The 21,229-nt window shown below is 38.0% G+C and overlaps 1 protein-coding gene and 1 non-coding gene across 2 annotated transcripts in view; one reads left to right on the plus strand and one right to left on the minus strand.

Annotated features, from left to right (window-relative positions):
• SPRED1 (sprouty related EVH1 domain containing 1) overlaps positions 1–21,229 on the plus strand; it is a 122,991-nt gene that overhangs the window by 20,989 nt on the left and 80,773 nt on the right. The window lies entirely within an intron of this gene.
• LOC133256294 (small nucleolar RNA SNORA70) lies at positions 134–267 on the minus strand. The gene has a single exon (XR_009739168.1). It is a non-coding gene; the product is annotated as a small nucleolar RNA SNORA70 (small nucleolar RNA).

The following is a 21,229-nucleotide window of genomic DNA, read 5'->3' on the forward strand; positions in this document are numbered from 1 at the left end:
CACAGATGGACATTATGCCTTAACCAGTGTGGATACTTGCCAGTGTGCCCTGAGGCTTTCCAAAGGCATTGTGCATACCTGTCTGGGGCCTAGATTGGGGACACTATGCCAGTCATGAGTGTCCACTGGAAAGGGCTGTCTCCAGGGTCCCTTAGAGCAACCCATATAGGCAACATGATGCATACACTGCGAAGAGGCTGTTGTTTGCAGCCATGGTACACCAGGCCCCCTCAGGGAAAAGAGCACAGTCAGCTTAACTGACTGCAAATGAGTACTTCCATTTTGGCTTCACAATATGTTCTACGTTCATTTGATATTTTCCCTGCCACAGCTTTAGAGTCATTGTATTTATCCAAGGAACTCTAGTTTCTTTTATTGGAGACTTATAATGAGAAACTGTTACCTGAGTAGTAGGTGTGCTTATGGGCTTGCCACGTGGTACAGTGGTAAAGAATCCACCTGCCAGTGCAGCAGATGCAGGAGACGCAGGTTTGATCCCTGGGCCAGGAAAGATCCCCTGGAGTAGGAAATAGCAACCTACTCCAGTATTCTTGCTTGGAAAATTCCATGGAACGAGGAGCCTGGTGGGCTACAGTCCGTGGAGTCACAAAGAATTGGACTTGACTGAGCACATGTGTACACACAGATGTGCTTATTGGCATTGGGGTGAGGCTGGTGGAGCAGACCCCATTTTACAAATGAAGAGAGCTAAATTGAAGGTTAAAAGTCAGAAAAAAGTGATTGAGTTGGGACATAAACTCAGGCCTTTTCAGTCCAGAATTCAGATTCTTTCCACTTGCTCTCCTGTATCACTGTAGTTCCTTCCTTACACTTATCATTTCCATTAATTCTACTATTTGTCTTTTTTGGAACAGATAGGCACACTCTAGTTCTTAATATTCAAGAAAATTATTAAATAGTCAGTTCAGTCATTCAGTCCTGTCCGACTCTGCGACCCCATGAATTGCAGCACTCCAGGCCTCCCTATCAATCACCATCTCCCGGAGTTCACTCAAACTCACGTCCATCAAGTCACTGATGCCATCCAGCCATCTCATCCTCTGTCTCCCCTTCTCCTCCTGTCCCCAATCCCTCCCAGCATCAGAGTCTTTCCAATGAGTCAGCTCTTCACATGAGGTGACCAAAGTACTGGAGTTTCAGCTTTAGCGTCATTCCTTCCAAAGAAATCCCAGGGCTGATCTCCTTTAGAATGAATTGATTGGATCTCCTTGCAGTCCAAGGGACTCTCAAGAGTCTTCTCCAACACCACAGTTCAAAAGCATCAATTCTTCAGCGCTCAGCTTTCTTCACAGTCCAGCTCTCGAATCCATACATGACCCTGGAAAAACCATAGCCTTGATTAGACGGACCTTTGTTGACAAAGTAATGTCTCTGCTTTGGAATATGCTATCTAGGTTGGTTATAACTTTTCTTCCAAGGAGTAAGCGTCTTTTAATTTCATGGCTGCCTTCATCATCTAGAGTGATTTTGGAGCCCCCAGAAATAAAGTCAGCCACTGTTTCCACTGTTTCCCCATCTATTTGCCATGAAGTGATGGAATTGGATGCCATGATCTTAGTTTTCTGAATGTTGAGCTTTAAGCCAACTTTTTCACTCTCCACTTTCACTTTCATCAAGAGGCTTTTTAGTTCCTCTTCACTTTCTGCCATAAGGGTGGTGTCATCTGCATATCTGAGGTTCTTGATATTTCTCCCGGCAATCTTGATTCCAGCTTGTACTTCCTCCAGCCCACCGTTTCTCATGATGTACTCTGCATATAAGTGAAATAAGCAGGGTGACAATATACACAGCCTTGACGTACTCCTTTTCCTATTTGGAACCAGTCTGTTGTTCCATGTCCAGTTCTAACTGTTGCTTCCTGACCTGCATATAGGTTTCTCAAGAGGCAGTCAGGTGGTCTGGTATTCCCATCTCTTTCAGAATTTTCCACAGTTTATTGTGATCCACACAGTCAAAGGCTTTGGCATAGTCAATAAAGCAGAAATAGATGCTTTTCTGGAACTCTCTTGCTTTTTCGATGATCCAGCGGATGTTGGCAATTTGATCTCTGGTTCCTCTGCATTTTTTAAAACCAGCTTGAACATCTGGAAGTTCTCATTCATGTACTGTTGAAGCCTGGCTTGGAGAATTTTGAGCATTTCTTTACTAGTGTGTGAGATGAGTGCAATTGTGTGGTAGTTTGAGCATTCTTTGGCATTGCCTTTCTTTGGGATTGGAGTGAAAACCGATCTTTTCCAGTCCTGTGGCCACTGCTGAGTTTTCCAAATTTGCTGGCATATTGAGTGCAGCACTTTCACAGCATCATTCAGGATTTGAAATAGCTCAACTGGAATTGCATCACCTCCACTGGCTTTGTTTGTAGTGATGCTTTCTAAGGCCCACCTGACTTCACATTCCAGGATGTCTGGCTCTAGGTGAGTGATCACACCATCGTGATTATCTTGGTCATGAAGATCTTTTTTGTACAGTTCTTCTGTGTATTCTTGCCACCTCTTCTTAATATCTCCTGCTTCTCTTATGTCCATACCATTTCTGTCCTTTATGGAGCCCATCTTTGCATGAAATGTTCCCTTGGTATCTTTAATTTCCTTGAAGAGATCTCTAGTCTTTTCCATTCTGTTGTTTTCCTCTATTTCTTTGCATTGATCACTGAGGAAGGCTTTCTTATCTCTTCTTGCTATTCTTTGGAACTCTGCATTCAGATGCTTATATCTTTCCTTTTCTCCTTTGCTTTTTGTTTCTCTTCTTTTCACAGCTATTTGTAAGGCCTCCCCAGACAGCCATTTTGCTTTTTTGCATTTCTTTTCCATGGGGATGGTCTTGATCCCTGTCTCCTGTACAGTGTCAGGAACCTCAGTCTATAGTTCATCAGGCACTCTATCAGATCTACTCCCTTAAATCTATTTCTCACTTCTACTGTATAATCATAAGGGATTTGATTTAGGTCATACCTGAATGGTTTAGTGGTTTTCCCTACTTTCTTCAATTTAAGTCTGAATTTGGCATAGTATAATATTTCAAAACAGAAAATAGTCTTTACAGTTCGAAAAATATTTTATTATATGTTTACTGTGGTTAAGGCAGTATGGTGGACATTGGTAGTATTTGAGTATGTGCTTATATGTTTTGGAAAGACATCATGCTGAGATTTTTGTTTGTTTGTTTACAATGGTATTTTTTTCCCCTCAATAAATAGCTGAAGGGTTGAGGTAGATGAGGGATTGGGGCTGTTGTGAACTGATTCATTGTCCAAGAATCTAAATGGCTTAGAGATTTATATATTATATATAAATCATGCTAAATAAATATATAGTATTTAGGTTAATATATATTTATATATACCTCTTTTTAATGTACTGCCACTTAATAATTTTAGTAATGTTATGCAACCATTAAACAATATCTGTTGGCTGAGCACACTTAAATACACACTTTGTTGTTGCTTCTAATTCTTGCATTAACTTCTTGAATTGATACTATTTTTCCCATATTCCATGTGAGCAAAGAGAAGTGACTTGCCTAAGATCATAAAATCTTAATAAATACCATAAAGTGGTTTTAAATCCAAGTTGAACGCTGCCCACTGTGTGAAGCGCTGTTTATGTTATATATGTATTCACACTTTCAGAGTGTCCCTTAGTTCTCAGGTTGAGGGTGTGATGAAAAAGTTTATTCTATATACCTACATATGGGATTTTGAGGTCATTCTGCCAAGGTAGGAAGCCCAGTTCTGTCACTTACCAGTTTTGTGATCCAGGAGTTTTTTTAAATCATGTCTGTAAAATGAGGATAATAATTATATCTGCTTTGGAGGGTTATCTTGAGGATTAAATATAACTCATGGAAAGCATTGAACTGTGCAAATAGCAGGTACTGAAGTGTTAGCTGCCTGTTAATAATAGTAGGGGTAATAGCAGAAGTAACTAATACATTGCAAAGAAACATCAAAAGTTCAACAGTAGAATAAACACTAATAATTGACAGATACTATGATGGACTACTTGGGATAATTTTGTGACTATTGGATAATTCATAGAATCAAAGAAATTGGGAATGAGAAAGGGATTTGATTAAATAGCATCTTTATCTCTGATTTTTTTGAAAAAGGGTACTAAGGCCATAAAATGAAGATCATGGCATCCGGTCCCATCACTTCATGGGAAATAGATGGGGAAACAGTGGAAACAGCGTCAGACTTTATTTTTCTGGGCTCCAAAATCACTGCAGATGGTGACTGCAGCCATGAAATTAAAAGATGCTTACTCCTTGGAAGGAAAGTTATGACCAACCTAGATAGCATATTCAAAAGCAGAGACATTACTTTGCCAACAAAGGTCCATCTAGTCAAGGCTATGGTTTTTCCTGTGGTCATGTATGGATGTGAGAGTTGGACTGTGAAGAAGGCTGAGCGCCGAAGAATTGATGCTTTTGAACTGTGGTGTTGGAGAAGACTCTTGAGAGTCCCTTGGACTGCAAGGAGATCCAACCAGTCCATTCTAAAGGAGATCAGCCCTGGGATTTCTTTGGAAGGAATGATGCTAAAGCTGAAACTCCAGTACTTTGGCTACCTCATGTGAAGTTGACTCATTGGAAAAGACTCTGATGCTGGGAGGGATTGGGGGCAAGAGGAGAAGGGGACGACAGAGGATGAGATGGCTGGATGGCATCACTATCTGGGTGAACTCCGGGAGTTGGTGATGGACAGGGAGGCCTGGCGTGCTGTGATTCATGGGGTCACAAAGAGTCGGACACGATTGAGCAACTGATCTGATCTGATCTGATCTGAACTTGCCCAAACTGTTAAAGTTGCATTGTATCACTCTCAGTGGAAACTTTGACTTTATGGCTGTTAATTCAATGTTCTTTCCACTACAGATTTTTCCCCTAATCTCTGTTAAGGGAAATGATTTATGTGGAATATCATTCTCTTCTTTATTTTTAGGAGTCCTTGATACCTACTGGTATCAAACAGTAATTCCTAAAATATAACCAATTAAGTTGGAGGATAATATATGATTTGCCTCTTTAGAGGGGTTTAATAGGAACAGCAGATAAATAAAAAAGCATCTCTGAAAGCGTGGTTTAGTTCACTTGCTGGGCAGCAGAATATTGGCATGAAATAGTTTATTTTTAGCTTTAGGGTGAGTTCTTTATTTTTAGAAAAGTAAAAAACAGATGCAAAGAAGATAATGATCATCTATATTCTTATCCAGAATTAATCACTAACTTAGTGTATTAAAAAGCAGAGACATCACTTTGCCAACAAAGGTCCATACAGTCAAAATCTGGTTTTTCTAGTAGTTATGTTCTATTGGTTGTGAGAGTTGGGTGATAAAGAAGGCCAGGCACCTAAGAGTTGATGCTTTCAAATTATGATCCTGAAGAAGACTCTTGAGAGTCCCTTGGACTGCAGGAGATCCAACCAGTCCATCCTAAAGGAAATCAGCCCTGACTATTCATTGGAAAGACTGATGCTGAAGCTGAAACTCCAATACTTTGGCTACCTGATGTGAAGAACTGACTTACTGGAAAAGACCCTAATGTTGGGAAAGATTAGAGGCAGGAGAAGAAGGGGATGACAGAGGATGAGATGGTTGGATGGCATCACTGACTTGATGGACGGTAGTTTGAGCAAGCTCCGGGAGTTGGTGATAGACAGGGAAGCCTGGTGTGTTGCAGTCCATGGCGTCGCAAAGAGTCGGACACGACTGAGCAACTGAACTGATGCCTGTTTCCTAGTATCAATGAGAAATGTATTCTTTACATCTTAACTGTAATCTTTTACTTACTACAGCTTTTAAAATAAAAGCTTATAATTTGTGTGATGATGATTAAAATTTGTTTGGTGATGGCTGTTTTCATTTCAGCATTACCTGTTTTTAATTTCACCTGAGGACCATGGCTTGTAGTTTATAAGAGCCTTAATAGCACGCTGTTTTAGTTTTTAAAACACTGTATGAGAACCACGATGCTGATTTAAATCCAGTATTGCTCATAATTTAAAAGTGTCTCCTAAGTTTTAGTGTGTTTCCATGAGATATGAACATTTTGCGGGGCAGGGCACGAAGTAGTATTAGGCTTTGTATAAATGTGTTGTGTTGTCAAGGAGGACATGTTTACTTTGTGAAGTTACAATTACAGATTTGAAACATTTTTCTCTGCAGAAGGGGGAGTCAAGATCATGGAATAATTTTTTTTAATCATTTTTTTTTAAGTAACTGCTATACTTCTACATTTAGACTGATAAAATTGTAGAAAAATGAAAAATATAATTGATAAAGAATATTCCAAATACTATTCTTATTTTACATAAATGAAGCTGGGGATAAAGAGCAGCTTTTTTCTTTACCTTCTAGTCACAGCTTTTTAAATTGCAGAGAAGAACTACAACAGCATAAATTTTAAATTCTTGTTCAGTCACTTATAAGAAAGTCATTTATGCTTACTTAACCTCTTGAAACTTTAGTTTCCTTACCTGTTATATAGGATTAACACCATTTTGCAGGGTTATTGTTGGAATTAAAAATAATAACTTTACTCCAAATAGATTGGGTATATAGTAAAAGCTACATAAGTTTTGCTGTTAAATGTTGTTAGACCCTGGATTGCTTTGTTTCGTTTTGGTACTTTGATTGTTTTTGTGATTATAAAAGAAGAGAATAAAGGTTACCTCTGACTGTTGTGAATTTTTCTAGAATTTTTTTAAGGTATATTATGCACATTTTATCTTACTATTTCTCTAAAACTGGGTCTTCAGGATTTGGCCTCTTACCATGAGTGAAATATATAGCTCTTGCAGAGTTTTCAGCAAGAGTCATATGACCTGACTTACGTTTTTGTTTTTATTTTTTTGACCACATCGCAGGTTGTGTATGAGATCTTAGTTCTCCAACCAGGGATCAGACCTGCACCCCTTGCCTTAGAAGTGTGGAGTCTAAACCACTGGACTGCTAGGGAAGTCCCTTAGGTTTTTTAAAGACCACTCAAATGGTCTTGGCTTCTAAATATGCTAAAGACACTTTTATTTTTAAGTTACCTTCTTCCTCAAAAAAGTCCATTGATATTTTAAACTGAATTTCCAGTAGATAAACAGAATTTAGACAGAATTGTCATCTTTGTAATATTGAGTTTTGCTTTTAGAAAACATAAACTGTGCTTTTATCTGTTCAGGTCATTTATGCTCTTCATAAACATTTTAAAGATTTCTTTCTGTTGATCCTGCACATTTCATTTTAGTAATTTTATGTTTAATTGTTGTAGATTAGCTCTTCTAATAATCTTAACTCACTGGTAAAGAAGAAAGCCAGTTAATTTTTATGTATTTTTTTATATCCAACTGCTACACTGTGCTTTCTTGTTTTTTTTTTGTAGACCTTATTTTTTAGAGAAGTTTGAGGTTCACAGTAAAACTGACGGGGAGGTACAGATTTGCCACACACTGCCTGCCCAAACAGGTACCTAACTGTTACGTTGTCAACCTCCCCCACTAGAATGGAACATTTGTTAGAATTTATGAACCTACACATCAATCATCATTATCACCCAGAGTCCATAGTTAACATTTAGGGTTTATTCTTGGTGTTGTAGCATAGTAATCACAGTTGTTTTAAATTCTTGGTTTGGTAATTCCAACATCTCTACCACGTCTGAGTCTGGTTCTGATCCTTTGTTTCTTTAAATTGTGTTTGTTACCTTTTATTATGATATGCCTTGTAATTTTTTCTTGATAGCCAGACATGATGTATTGACTGAAAAGCTATAAATAGGCTGTTAGTAATGTGGTAAAGTGTGTGTGTGTGTGTGTGTGTGTAGGGGATGGGTAGGAAAGTGTTTTATAGCTCTGTTATTGTGTGTGTGCACATGCGCGTGTGTACCCACGCACTCAGTTGTGTCTGACTCTTTGTCACCACATGGACTGTAGCCTGCCAGGCTCCTCTGTCTATAGGATTTTCCAGGCAAGAACACTGGAGCAGGTTGCCATTTCCTTCTCCGGGGACCTTTCCCACCCAGGGATCGAACCCGCGTCTGCATCTCCTGCATTGGCAGTTGAGCCACAAGGGAAGCCCCCCAGTTCTGTTATTAAGTTTCAGTCTTTTTTTTGCTCCAGCTTTATTGAATTATAACTGACAAAAATTCTTTATACTTAAGATTTACATCTTAGTGTTTTGACATCTGTATACATTATAAAATAATCACAGCAGTCAGTGTAATTAGCATATCTATCACAGCATATAGGTATTTTTTTTCTTTTTTCTGTTAAGAACATTTAAAATGAACAGTTAGCAAACTTCAAGTATATAATTCAGTATTGTTAATTATAATCACATTGCTGAACATTTGGTCTCCAGAACTTAGCTTTTTGTGATCCTGTGTCTCTGGATTGTGAACTTCTTAAATGCTGTTTCTAAGATCTTACCCCTCTTAAGGAGGACAAGATGGCTGAATTGGGTTGTAGTTGGGTATTTGTTTACCTTCTCTTAGGTCAGTTAGGTTCTGATACAACTTTAGGTGGTTATTGTTGTTTTAGTCAACCAGTTGTGTCTGACTCCTTTGCAACCCCTTGGACTGTAGCCCACCAGGCTCCTCTGTCCATGGGATTTCCCATGCAAGAATACTGGAGGGGGTTGCTATTTCCTTCTCTAGGGGATACTCCTGACTCAGGGATTGAACCTATTTCTCCTGCATTGGCATGTGGATTCTTTACAAGCTCTCAGAAGGAGCCACCAGGAAAACCCATTTAGGAGGTTAAACTCTGGTTAAATAATTTCTCCTGAAGTCAAGCTTTGTTAAGAAGAACAGTGTGCTCCAGTGTATTTCAAAATGCTTTCTTTCCCTCTTCTGGAAATATGAGGGAATTTTCCCTGATATTTGCTGTGAGGACTTGTTAGAGTGCCAGGAAGGAAAACTAACAAAAGGGGGGGGGGTGCATTTTGAGGACTGAATTTTTAATCTCAGAATTGTTCACTCCCAGTCTCCAGCAGCCCATCAATACCCCCACCCCCTGCCACAGCACTGTTTCCCAAAGAGCTCTTTGCCCTCAGGCTTCTGATCCGATAAACTGTCATTCTCCACAGTCTCTGCCTCTTCAAGGTTGGGGGCAGTAGTTTGCCCTGTGACCTCACTTTTGTTACTGATCCCAGGAAGTGTTGATTTTTCAGTTTGTTAAGCTTTTTATTTATTGTTAGCATAGATTGGTGGCTTCCAAGCTTCCTATGGGCAGGATTAGAAACAGAATATCCTTATTTTTCTAATAAAAAATTTGTGTTAAAAGCAATCATATAATTTTAAATAAGGATAATTTTTAAATATGTACTTCATTTCTCTTTTCCTCCCTCACTCCTCTTTAATCATATTACTGTAATATTAATTTTTTAACTTCCTCAGAAATGTCCTATAGCTGGCTATAATAGAAGTGCCTCAGATATTTTCACTTAGCAGTGTGTAGTAATTATGGAGCTTTTTAATAGCCTTTACCTGTTAGGTAAGTATTTTTCTGTATTAACTTTGTCGACAAAGGTCCATCTAGTCAAAGCTATCGTTTTTCCAGTAGTCCTTGTATGGATGTGAGAGTTGAACTATAAAGAAAGCTGAATGCCGAAGAATTGATGTTTTTGAACTGTGGGGTTGGAGAAGACTCTAGAGAGTCTCTTGGACTGCAAGGAGATCCAACCTGTCAATCCTAAAGGAAATCAGTCCTGAATATTCATTGGAAGGACTGATGCTGAGGCTGAAACTCCCAATACTTGGCCACCTGATGTGAAGAACTGACTCACTGGATGCTGGGAAAGACTGGGAAAGACCCTGATGCTGGGAAAGATTGCAGGCAGGAGGAGAAGGGGACAACAGAGGAAGAGATGGTTGGATGGCACCACTGACTGAATGGAAATGAGTTTGGCCAAGCTCCAGGAGTTGGTGATGAACAGGGAAGCCTGGCGTGCTGCAGTCCATGGGGTCGCAAAGAGTCAGACAAGACTGAGTAACTAAACTGAACTGATTTCTGTATTTCTTTAGCAATATATATTCTTTCAAGAATATTTTCAAGAGTTAATGTTGAAATTTTTTTTAGCATCTTTCAAGGTAGTAAAGTCTGAAACAATGTATTTTCACTCCCAGATTAGTTTTTTTTTCAGCATTTGAATCTTGGGCTACAAGCTATGTAAAATAGTGTTTTCCTTTTAAAACTCTGCTCATGTTTCTATGTGTTTTTATTTATAGTACACATTATTATGTTGCTATCTGTATTGTCTATCATGCTCTTTAATAATGCATTTTAGATGGTGAACTCCTTGAAGAAAGTGGTGTCTTTTACAGAAAGTAGTCTTCAATAAGAAAAAGCACTATCCCTTCCTTCATGTTTCCTCTTCTTTCTAATTTACCTCCATTCGTCCTTAAGCTCTTAAAAGATCCAGAGTGCACTTGTTTCCTGGGAAGACAAATCACTCTGAGATCCTTGGTAGTCTTCCCTGAATGACACGTAATTGAAACAAGTTTTAATTTATATCTTTTGGGTTTTGCTTGGATTGTAAGAATGTACTTGCTTGCAACTCTCAATGTTGTTAGAGTTGGTTTTGGAGGCTCTTAGACTTACCTGTCCCAAATTAAAATTACTTGACCACAAGGGTACAGGGGAATGACTGCTTCTGGAGGAACGGGCTCAGAGGAGAAAAGTAGAGGAAGGTAGATAATGAAAATTTCCCATTTTAATCTTGCTTAGTACTAAAAATTGTATAAAACAAATATTGTCTTCACAGAGGCTTATCAGTGTGGCATATTTAAAAGTAAGATGGGGTTGTATGTTTTTCTGTTCCTTTACTCAACAATTACATACATACTGATCACAAACTACATCTCTAATTACATTCTACTCAATACAGTAGTAAATGAGGAAAACAACATCCCTGCTCATGTGGAATATAAGTTCTATTAATAGGAGACAGACAATAAATACATAAAGAAGTAAGTAAGATAATTTCAGATAGTCATAAGCATTATGAGGAAAATAATACCAAGAAAAGAAATAGAGTGTAATACATAAGAGTGGAGGGAAGCTGGATGTTGGAACTAGTTTAGATTCAGTTCAGTTCAGTTGCTCAGTCGTGTTTGACTCCTTGTGACCCCATGAATTGCAGCACACCAGGCCTCTCTGTCCATCACCAACTCCTGGAGTTCACTCAAACTCGTGTCCTTCGAGTCGGTGATGCCATCCAGCCATCTCATCCTCTGTCATCCCCTTCTCCTCCTGCCCCCAATCCTTCCCAGCATCAGGGTCTTTTCCAATGAGTCAATTCTTCGCATGAGATGGCCAAAGTATTGGAGTTTTAGCTTTAGCATCAGTCCTTCCAGTGAACACCAAGGACTGATTTCCTTTAGATTGGGTGAGTCTAATTTGAGGAGGATTCATGTTATCTAACACTTAAGGAGGAAACCAGTAGAATATCTCAGAGGAGTCGCCAAGTAAGTGCAGAGGATCTGGGGTAGAGGGAAACCATTTAAAGAGTGGAAAGAATGCTGTTGTGGTTGGAGATCGTGAGTGAGCTAGGAGAGGTAGTCAGAGAAGTGCTGTTTTATGTCTTTTATAAGTCATGGTAATGAGCTGTTAAAAGATTTTAGATTGCCAAGCTGTTTTAAATCAGTCGTTTAGTTATGTATATTGAATTCTTGAGTTAGTGCTTTCTTTTGGAACTTAATTTTTAAGATTATCTAAAGCTGAATACAGGAGAAGGCAATGGCACCCCACTCCAGTACTCTTGCCTGGAAAATCCCATGGATGGAGGAGCCTGGTGGGCTGCAGTCCATGGGGTCGCTAGGAGTTGGACACAACTGAGCAACTTCGCTTTCGTTTTTCACTTTCATGCATTGGAGAAGGAAATGGCAACCCACTCCAGTGTTCTTGCCTGGAGAATCTCAGGGATGGGGGAGCCTGGTGGGCTGCAATCTATGGGGTCACACAGACTCGGACACGACTGAAGTGACTTAGCAGCAAAGCCGAATACAAGAGTAACCTGGCTATATTGCCTGAAGTGATAGGGAATAAAGTATTCTGAATAGAATTTATGTGATAGATTTTAATCAATTTATTCAAAATGAAGATTAGTTTTATAGTTTATTAATATTCTGAGTAAGTAATTATTCCCCAATAGAGCTACACATCAAAACTCCTTCAGAAAATTTAAAATACAGCATTCCTAAGCCTCATCCTTTTGGAATCAAGGCAGTAGACAGTAGACTTTGGGAGTCTGTTTTTTAAAAAGATCTCCATATAATGCTTAGAGAATGAACATGAGTTTTGGAACCTCTGAACCAATGGATTTTTTTTTTTAATAGTAACTTTATGGAGATATCATCCATATAGCATACAATTCACTAATTTAGAGTCTAAAATTCAATGGGTTTTGGTATATTTGCAGAGATGTAGTCATCATTGCAATTAATTGTAGAACATTCCCAGCACACCAGAGGAAATCCCATCCCTATCTGCCATCTCACTGTTTCCCCTCAACCCTCTCCCCAGCTCTAGACAACCACCATTCATACTTTGTGGATTTGCCTGTCTGGATATTTCATATAAATGGAATCTTATAATACACGGTACTTCTATGACTAGCTTCTTCATTAGCATAATGGATTTTTTTGTTTGATTCTTTTTAGAAGAAAATTTTTATTTATACAATGATTTTTTTTTTTTTCCAAAAGAAATAAAGTACGATTGTCAGGAAAAAGCAACTGAAAAAACTGCTAAAATTGGTATTTTATATCTCAGGATTTCTAAAATTAGTTAAGTAAATTATAGCAAAATACCATGTAACAACAGTTGCTAAGTCCTGTCCAACCTCTTCAGCCCCATGGACTGAATGAAGCATGCCAGGCTTCCCGGTCTTATCACTATTTTCCAGAGTTTGCTCAAACTCATATCCATTGACTCGGTGATGTTATCCAACCATCTCATCCTCTGTCGCCCCCTTTTCCTCCTGCCCTGAGTCTTTCCTAGCATCAGGATCTTTTCCATTGAGTCGGCTCTTTGCATCAGGTGGCCAAAAGTATTGGAGCTTCATTTTAGCATCAGTCCTTCCAGTATATTTTCGGTATTGATTGCGTTTAGGATTGACTGGTTTGATTTTCTTGCTGTCCAAGGGGTGCTGAAGCGTTTTCTCCAGCACCGAACCAGTGAAATTTTTGTCTGGAGCAGGTTTGGCCATTAATTCCTTGTCATTAATGTGCTCATTATGAAAGAATTTGTTGGATTTTGCAGTTTTTGTGTTTAAGACCAAAGTGTAATGAAAATAAATTAAAGTGACGTTTAGTTTAGGGACTTAAAGATAAAGTACTAATTGGTTACTTGATGTTTCTTATTTCTTGCAATGTGTTGGAGATCCCAAATGCTGTGTTTATTTGCGTAGTTTTTCAGTTAAAAAGAAGTACAGTCATTAACGTGTATAAAAACTTTTTATTTCTGTTCAACTAAAGATTCACTATTTAAGACAGAAGATAAAAACTGCAGGTGAAACCAGTCTACATAGAAATGAACCAGTATTTAAGAAATCAAGGGACTTGATACAGGCAGGATTTCCAGCTTCTCTGAAAAGATCAAAATATTTTCATAATACTGAACTTGCATTCCTGCAAGGCAGCTGCTAGAATGGAGTGTTATATATTCCCTTTAGATGGCCAGAGTTCCCACCACGACAAGTATTATAAGCACTTAAAGTAGTAATCTTCATTCGTTTTTGACCTTTACTTTAAGATCTCAGATACTATTAGAGGTGTCTTATAGGCCGAATCTTGGGTCTTCTGTGAAATGAGAAGAGAGAAAATTCAAACATTTATTTATAGTTAGTAATTCCTTTCTAACAGTCTTAAAATGCTTTAACAGAAAGATATTAACAGAATCTGAATTATTACTTTAATTCTCTATTCCTAGAGAAATGAGTATTCTACGTTTAGTGTATCAGTCCATTAGTACTTTTGCATTCAAATCAAATTTCCAGTAAACTAGGCTTCTCTTTGGCATTTTAAGACAAAACCATTGTCTTGGTTTTCATAACATTGTATTCCTCAAATTTTCCTGCCTATCTTGGTACTTGACCCATATCACTGACTCCTTTCTTCTTCCTTTTAAAAGGAGGAGTATTTCTTCCGAAGTTTAGTCTCAGTATAGCCTGCTTTTCTTTTTTACAGGCTTTTAATGCATTTTTGAAGCTTCCATTACCAGAATTAGTGGTAATTAAAAAATTACTGCTCTTAAAATTCAAGTTAGTTGTATTGTGATTTCTTTGAGAACAGGGGCTGTGTCTTACTCATTTTTTGGATACTTTTTAATATATTTTCTTGTAAAAGACATCCAGTCTTCTTCCTTATTTCTGATTTTTAAATCAGATATCTATTATATGCTTGGAACTGTTGGATTACTTATGTTCTCCATGGCTTTTTATTTCCTTTGAGTGTTCTCACTATAATTGATGCCAACTCTTATTCTAGATTGACGACAGATTCTTTTCTGCATCCTTTACACTCTGTACCACCACTGGACTGAACCTTTACAAGCTTACAATCTTGGACGTTATTTTTGACTACTGTATTTTTTGTATCCTCTCCTTATTTTCATGAAATTTGATCTATTTCAAAGAATAAATTGAGGATTCTACCTTGAACTTCTACCTGTAAAGACACTGTTGTGTTCCCAGGTTTCATTATTGAAATAGCTTTTGGATTCAAATAACATCTTCCTAGCTGCCTTTCTCTCTCTGCTTTCTGAATCTTCCCAAGTTTCCTGATCGATTTTTCCATATAATTACTCTTAGATATCAATTTAATTGGCTTCTCAAGTGATGCTAGTGGTAAAGAATCTGCCTGCAGTGCAAGAGAGGCAAAAATCGCAGGTTCGATCCCTGGGTCGGGCACATCTCCTGGAGGAGGAAATGGCAACCCACTCCAGTATTCTTGTCTGGAAAATTCCATGGAGCGAGGAGCCTGGCGGGCTACAGCCCGTGAGGTCCCAAAGTGTTGTACATATCTGACCATGTACATACACACACCAATTTAATTATATTCTCCCTGCACAGAAGTCTAGAATAGTTCCCTTTTGAATATGCAAGGCCTTCACCAGTAGGATTCCTGTTTAGTCTAATTCATTTTTGTTGTCTTCAATAATCTTCCAACTCAAGCAAGACGTTATATTGCATACTCTTTTGGCCTATTTTATGACATGCAACCCATTTTGAATAATTTTTTATCTTATCTTGAATCCCAGCTCATGTTATCTTCTTCAATATTGTAATGGTCATCAGTTGTCTTATTATGTCAAGTACACCTCAATTCCTCTTCTGTTCAGAGCTCTGTATTTTGGGGGGGTTGGAAATTATCCCTTTACGTTTAGGCCTTTAGGTTTGAGTGGGTTCATGGATGTGATTGGTTTAGGGCAGACAAATGAGAGACAGTGAGACTCAATTCTAGGACTTTTGAGAATGCTGAAAAGAGGCATTCTCTGCTGCAACTATAAAAATTTTGATTTCTAGAGCTAATTGGGTTGGTGGAGATACATAAGGAAGCTTAACCAGAGCCAACTTTACAATGAAGTCAGTTTTATTTAAAATTAAAACCCTTCCTGTTTGAAGCATTATCAGCATACTGCAAACAGCTCAATAGCAGGGATCCTGGTAAATTCCCATATTAACATTTGTATATTGTGTCCACACGCAGCTAGTTGTGTGTGTGTGCGCACATGCATGCATATGTACACATGCAAGAGAAATTACTTAATGTACAGGAATCCCAACAGCTTTTTGGAACTGTGAAAAATGAGATTAAAAAATTTATTTTTGAGTAAATGAATACATATAAATGTGAATATCATTTTTTATCAGTGAGCTATATCAATCGTGCATTTGCTTGGTTGTAACAGTGATAAAAAGCATAGGATTTCTATTCAGACCTTCGAATCCTTGCTGTCACTTACTGTCTAAGTAATTGGATATGGAAAAATTGAGGAGCTAAAAAACTTCACTACAAGGGAAGAAAAAGTAGTTTGGAAATTGAATCTTAGTTATTTTAGTCTAACTGGAGAAATATTGAGAATGTCTTTGTTTTGATCCCCAAGGGGAATCCCTGTACCTTTTGTTAATTGGCAGGTGCCAGACTTTCTCCTCAGAAGGCTTGATTTGGAGGAGCATATGTCCTGTCTTCCCACTTTTAAATTCTACTCTGCCAACACAAATTATCTGGCACTTATAAACTTTCTCACCTGCTCTTTGTCCCCACAACTCCAGATACATATCAGATGGTTATTTCTAAATGTTCCATCACAGTCCACTTTCTAAATAAGGTTTTACTAGAGTTTTTTTTGCCCCATCAGTGACATTTCAGTTGAGATGTTGTTGGAAGATAGTTTGCTTGTTGAAAACAGCAGTGTTCTCACATTTAGAACTTGTACTATTAAAAATACATGTGTAAGAAACTTTAGTCTTAAACAGAATATTGTTATAATTTAAGTTGCATATAATTAGGTAATACCCGTTTTCTGATCAATGATACCAGTAAGGTGAATTACATTGAGCAAGCACTTCCTTCTGTAAGTGTGTCCCCATCTACTTAGCAATTTCTCTTGTTTTGCATAATAAAGACCTAACCAAATCTTTTCTCCTTTATGAAAAATGACTTTGGGTTCAGCTCTGGCCCTCAGGAATTTTGGTGAAGATAGAACATCAGTTGTGTTAGTAGGCGACATTGTGCATTGTACGTGCCTGTGTGCTTAGCTGTTTGCAGCTCTTCTCTGTCCATGGAATTCACCAGCAGAGAACACTGGAGTAGGTGGCCATTGGCCTCTTCTAGGGGATCTTCCCAACCCAGGGACTGAACCCATGTCTCTGTGTCTGCTCCATTGGCAAGTGGATTCTTTACCACTGGTGCCACCTGGGAAGCTCACAAGGCAACATTGCTGATTGGTAAATGGCATTTGCCTTGGGAGGATTGTGAATGAACTAAGTGTATATACCTGGTGGGAAGCCAGAACTTTGATTTGCCTTGAGTGGGGTATATTTGTTTACCTTGCCAGGACTTGAGGAAGCTATGTCCATGGACTGTAATGACATATTTCGGTTCTTCTTTGGAATGTGGGGCTTATAAACTAAGAGTGTTTCCATACATTCACAATTGTATACCCATGGGATTTCATTCTGTTGTAACTGAACTGAGGATGTTGCAGTTGTCCTTTTGGTATCATCATTACCTGCATGTGAAATACTGTTTATTAGGCGTAGTAGGGGAGAGAGTAATGATGAAACAGGAAAATGTTAACTGTTAAGTTCTTGCTGTATACAAGGCACTGTTGGTGGTACAGGGAAGTTTAAGATGTGATAAATGGGAGGAATAAAAGATAATCTTAGAGGAGTCATAAAGTTAATAAGCGCCTGGTGAAAGATATGTAATGAATACATTGAGTTCATCAGAAGGGGATTTTATAGTCTTTAAAAGACAATAGGAGAGTTAAGTGATGATCTTTTACCAATCTGTAAAGACAATTTCAGGGAGAAAATATGATTGAAGGTAGGATTATACATACATTTATTTATTTCATGGCTACTTATATTTGTAAAAAAGAAAGTACTAGAGATTACCCACAAGTGTTTTAAGATAGAAAGTGAGTATTCCTAATTTTAAGAATGTCTTGTTTCAATAAATTCTTACCTGACAACTTATTTTTGTAATCTTTTTAATAAGATTCTCTGGCCAGTAAGGTAGCTGTTGGCTCCATATAACTATTGAGCACTAGTCAGAATTGACATGTGCTATATATGTTTGTCAGAGAAGGCAATGGCACCCCACTCCAGTACTCTTGCCTGGAAAATCCCATGGACGGAGGAGCCTGGTGGGCTGCAGTCCATGGGGTCGCTAAGAGTCGGACATGACTGAGCGACTTCACTTTCTCTTTTCACTTTCACGCATTGGAGAAGGAAATGGCAACCCACTCCAGTGTTCTTGCCTGGAGAATCCCAGGGACAGGGGAGCCTGGTGGGCTGCCGTCTATGGGGTCACACAGAGTCGGACATGACTGAAGTGACTTAGCATAGCATAGCATAGCATATATGTTTGTAAAATGTGCACCAAATTTCAAAGACTTGGTATGAAAAAAAAAGTAAAATACCTCATTGATTATTTTATATTACCTATTTTAATGATATGTTGGGATATAATGGATTAAAGTATACTATTATCATTAATTGGAGAAGGAAATGGCAATCCACCCCTGGACAGATGAGCCTGGTAGGATACAGTTCATGGGGTCAGAGTCAGATACGACTGAATGACTGACACCTTAACATTAATTCCACCTGCTTTTACTTTTTTTAAATGGAGGTTAAATTCACATACAACATAAATTTAACCATTTAAAGTGTACAGTTTAGTGGCATTTAGTATGTTCATGTTGTGTGCAGCCACCATCTCTGTGTAGTTCCAACCCTTTCATCACCCTTAAAAAAACAAATTCATGGGAATTCCCTTATGGTCCAGGGGTTAAGACTTCACTTTCACTGCTGAGGGCCCAGGTTCAGTCTCTGGTTGGGATAGGAAACTAAGATCTTGCAAGCTGCAAGGCCAGAAACAAAACAAAACAGCTACCAAACCCATATCCATTTAGCAGTTACTCTGCTTTACCCCACCCCTAATCCCCTGGCAACCATCAGTCTGTTTTCTGTGTGTAGATTTGTCTCTTCTGGATGTTTCATATAAACGAAATCATACAATATGTGATCTTTTTTCATTTACAATATTTGTGAGATACCACTTTGCAGGATATCAGTACTTTGTTCTTCTTTATTAGGTGATGTTATGTTCATTATTAAAAGTATGGTAGACATTAAAGTCTCCAACTATTATTGTAGGTCTGTTTCTCCCTTCAGTTTTTTTGGTGTTTTCTTCATATAGTTTGGGACGCAGTTGTTTGTTGCATGTATGTTTATAAGTGTTACATCTTCTTAATGAATTTACTTTTTTATCACTATATGATGACTTCTTTGTCGCTTATAATAATATTAATATAGCCACCTCAGCTCCCTTGGTTACTGTTTCATGGAATATCTGTTTTCATATTTCCATTTTTAACCTATTTGTAGTTTTGGATGTAAATTCACTGTCTTATAAACAGTGTACAGGTAGTATACAGGTTAATATAGTTTAAATTGATACTTTAAATTGATACTAACTTGGCTTTAATAGCCTGTAACAGCTCTGCTCCTGTTCATCTCCACTACCTTTTATGTTGTTATTGTCACAATTTACATCTTTGTACATTAATGGGCCCCTTACATTATATAGATTAATAATTATTGGAAGCAAAAAGAGAAGTTACAGTCCAAAAAATGATAGTTTTATGTTTACCTATGTAATAACCCTTACCAGAGTTCTTTATTTTTTCATATGGCTTTGAGTTACTACCTGGTATCTTTTCATTAAGGATAGTTGCAAACTCCCTCAACCCTTTAGTTATCTGAGAATGCCCTAATTTACCCTTCATTTTTGAAGGATAGTTTTGCTGTATATAGATTGGTTGACATTGTTTTTTCTTTTAACACCTTAGATATGTCATCCCACTGCCTCTGGCCTCCATTGTTTGCAGTGAGAAGTCAGCTGTTAATCTTATTAAGATTCCCTTATATATGATTAGTAGCTTCTCTGTCACAGCTTTCAAGATTCTTTGACTTTCAGCAACTCCAGTTTCTCTCTTCTTTTATCCCTTTATGAATTTAATTTCTTGGATGTGCAGATTTATGTCCTTATCAAATTTGGAAAGTTTTTTGGAGACTAAAGATATTCTTTTTAAAAGTTTTAATTGGAAGATAATTACTTAACAATGTTGTGTTGGTTTGTGCTGTACAGCAATGTGAATCAGCCATAACTTCCCCTTTCTCTTCTTTTCTTCTAGCCTCCCCATTACATATACATATAGCATCCCATAGACTTCTTAGGCTCCTTTCATTTTTCTTTCTGCACCTCAGACTAGGTCATTTCAGTTGGCCTATCTTTAAGTTCACTGATTCTTTAGCTTGCACGTATCTGCTATGAAACTTTCTAATGCAGTTTTCATTTCATTTACTGTACTTATCAGCTCCCAAATTTCTTTTTGGCTATTTCTTATAATTTCTGTCGCTTTAATAATATTTGCTACTATGTTGTTTTCCTGGGTTCCTTTGCCTGTTTGAGTATAGTGAAGACAGTTGACTTAAAGTGTTTGTGTCGTAAGTCCAATATCTGTGAGTCCTCACAGACAGGTTTTGTTAATTTCACTTTTGAATGGCCATACTCTCATTATTTCTTTTCATACTTCGTAAATTTTTGTTAAAAATTGAACAGTTTGAATATTATAACGTGACAACTCTGGAACTTGTATTCTTCCCATTTCAGTGTTTGTTTTATTGCTGGCTATAGGCTGTGGGTGTTTTGTTTGATTGTTTTTCTGAACTGTTTTTTGTTAAAAGTCTTTATTCTTTGGTATATGATTCCTAAAGTCTCTGTTCCTTTTGTGTTTTGATGAAGATTTTCTTAAACACCAGGAGTTTAAAAAGAGAGAGACAGGGAGGGAAGGAAAATTCTGCTATTTGCAGATTATCTCTGTATCAAGGCACTCCTTTAATGCTTAGTCAAGCTGTTTACAACTCTGCCTTACCCATTACTTCCTGCTGTGCTGAGCCCAGATGAAAACTGGTTTTTCGCACATCTTTTCTGAACATGTGTCCTGCCCTGGGTATGCACATGGTTTTCTTAATTTCCTAAAAGACTGTCTCTCCAAGCTTTCTCTCCTATGCTTTTGGTATATCAGTTGTTGGCCTCTTCTGTGATAATTGCCCTCAGCAGAGGCTGGTCGTTTGTTGCCTTACCATGTGTTTGAGGAATACAACTTTAAGACTAAGGTCTGCTGTGCCCTTTGGAACCAAGGACCAGGATTCCATGCTGAGAATGCAGACTGACATTTAAGTGCACTGCTGAGGCGGAGGTGGGAAGTGGGGTTAGGCCACTGGCAAGTAAAAGTACCACAAAGCCTTCCTACCATTTTAAAGTTGCCTTTTGATTTACCATTTGCTTCATCACTGTTAACCTCTGATTATTTTCTAGAGCTCTGACAAAGTTGCCTGACAATTTTTTTTTTGTTTTAGTATTTGTGTTGTGGGATATGCTCTTTGAGCTACTTTTTCTGCCATTTCACTGCCATCCTCCTCCT

The sequence above is a fragment of the Bos javanicus genome, chromosome 10, assembly GCF_032452875.1.
Source record: "Bos javanicus breed banteng chromosome 10, ARS-OSU_banteng_1.0, whole genome shotgun sequence".
Taxonomy (NCBI): Eukaryota; Metazoa; Chordata; class Mammalia; order Artiodactyla; family Bovidae; genus Bos; species Bos javanicus.